This window comes from Trichechus manatus, unplaced genomic scaffold, assembly GCF_000243295.1.
Source record: "Trichechus manatus latirostris isolate Lorelei unplaced genomic scaffold, TriManLat1.0 scaffold00032, whole genome shotgun sequence".
In the NCBI taxonomy this organism is placed as follows: domain Eukaryota; kingdom Metazoa; phylum Chordata; class Mammalia; order Sirenia; family Trichechidae; genus Trichechus; species Trichechus manatus.
In genome coordinates, this window is record NW_004443968.1 from 345,642 (window position 1) to 348,270 (window position 2,629).

Consider the following 2,629-nt stretch of genomic DNA (forward strand, 5'->3'; position numbering starts at 1 on the left):
TACAATTTAAAAAAATAAACTGTTTTCCCTTTAGCTATCACCTTCCTATCCTCCCATCAACCCTACCCCCAGCCCTAAGCAACCACAAATCTACTTCTGTCTCTTCAGTGCTTTCTCTATTTCAGACTTTCATAGGAATGGAATCATATACTATGTGGGCTTTTGTGACTGCCTTCTTTTACTTAGCATACTGTTTTCAAGGATCATCCATGTTGTAACATGTATCCATATTTAATTCTTTTTTATATCCGAATAATATTCCATTGTATGAATATATCACCTTTTGTTTAACCATTCATATGTTGATAGACATTTGGCTTGTTTCCACCTTTTCACTGTTATTTATAACACTTCTATAAGCATTCGTGTACAAGTTTTTGTGTGGAGATTTGTTTTTATTTTTCTTAGGTATATACCTGGGAGTGGAATTGCTGGGTCATGTGGTAACTCTATGTCTAATTGTTTGAGGAATTGCCAGACTATTTATTAAAGTAGCTGTATCATTTCACATTTCCATCAGAAGTTTATGAGGGTTCGGATCCCTCGCATTCTCACCAACACTTTTTATTATCTACCTTTTGAAGCTCATCATCATAGTGTGTTTGAGGTTGTGTCTCATTGTAGTTTTGATTTGCATTTATCTGATGACTAATGATGCAGGACATCTTTCCATGTGCTTGTTGTCTATTTTTATATTTTCTTTGGAGAAATGCATATTTAGATTCTTTGCTCATTTTTTAATTGGATTATTTGTTGTTTCATTATTGGTATGTAAGTGCATTTTATGTATTCTTGATACAAGTCCCTCATCAAATATATGACTTGAAAATATTTTTTTTTCCCCATTTTGGGAGCTGTCTTTTTGCTTTCTTAATGGTGCTCTTGTTCTAACAGATTCAAGGGATGGTAAATCAGGTGCAACACAAAAAAGAGAAGTCAGGGTGGCTCTGGAAAGTAGCTAGGTTTATTATGCTCACATTCCCAAATACAGAGAGGCACAACAGACCATGACAGACAGCCACACAGAGATTGTACCTGGAGAAAAGATAACAATAGCTGAAATTGTAGGAGACCAAGCAGGGTGTAGTTAACTAGATTTCGAGGGCTTCCTGGGAATTGAACATTTAGAATAATTAGGCAGGCTCAGGGGGCATGGAGGTTCTCCCTAGTTGTTGGATACGTGATCCCGTGAAGATGAGGATATGTGCATACTGGTCCAGAAGTGTGAGAACCTGATAAGTGGAGTCGTTGGAGAATAGACTTAATCAGCTGCTCAAGAAGGGAAATGGAATAACCTCTAGCTAGGGCCTCAAAACTGTGTCAAGACAACATTTTAAGAAAATCATATTGCGGTCCTTTGAAGCCTAACAGGCCTTAATTTTAATGAAATTCAATTTATATTTTTTTCTTCTTTTTTTGCTTATGTTTTTGTTGTCGTATCTAAGAATCCTTTGTCTATTTTGAGCTCATGAACATTCACCTCTTGTTCTCTTTTAAGGGTTTTATAGTTTTTACTTTTACATTTAGGTTGTTGATTCATTTTGAGTTCATTTTTATATATGATGTAAGAGTCCGACTTCATGCTTTTGCATAGCTATCCAGTTGTCCAGATTTCTTCAAAATTATACCAGAATGAGTTCCAAAGACTTTTTTACGGATTCCCTTCAAATTGCTCTTCTTCTGGGCTAGGTGATTTAGCTTAGGTAATAATGTAGAAACAAGTAACCCTTGAATCTCAATGGTTTAACAGAGTAAAACATAGTTTTTATCTCATACTACATGTTCAGTGCTTGATCACTCAGGAAGTCGGTGAGAGAGGATTCATATTCCACCTGCTACCATGATCACTGAAACAGTGGAGGTGGGAGAAGGTGGGAGATTGGTGAATCATGCACTGGCTTTTCCGATTTCTGCCGGGAGGATGTCTATAACTTAATCTGTGTTCCTCAGTGAATCTTAAATGTAAGATGGAAATAAAAATATTACAAAATGTATAAATTTAGTGTGATAATGAAATTGCATAATATAAAGAATTTAGCACAGAGACTAAGGCATAATAGTAAGTTTTGGTATGTATTTATGTTTTTGCTAATTAGATTCAAGCAAGTGAAAGTAATTAAATTTGTTCTTAAAGTTATTTCCAGCTTTCTTCCTTCTAGATAGCTTGTAGCATTGTTGTTTCTTGTCCCATTTGAAGTCTAATATCACGTTACTTGACTGAGTAGATAAAACAGGAGCTTAACAAAAAAAAACTTTTTTAAATTTCTGTTTTGCCAATCAAAAATGCACACACCTCGCACAACAGCCTGTTGAAACAGTAATTTGTACCACACGCTCATTTTTTTGGTTTCAAACTGTCATAAAGGCCCCTGCCTTGTGGCAGCATGCACTGTCAGTGGGAAAGCAGCTTCCCAATGAACCTGAGAGACAGAAGATATTGGTGGGCAATGGTATATCCCAACAGTCACGAAAGTGTTAACTTGACAAAGGTCAAAATGGCAAAGTCAGAATTACAACTCAACTTTGTCAGATGGAAAAGCCATTGCATTAAAATCAGCCTATATTGGGAAAAGTAGTATTCTTCAAATCAGATTTTTGTTGTGCCTCTAATTTTCTCAGACCCAAATTA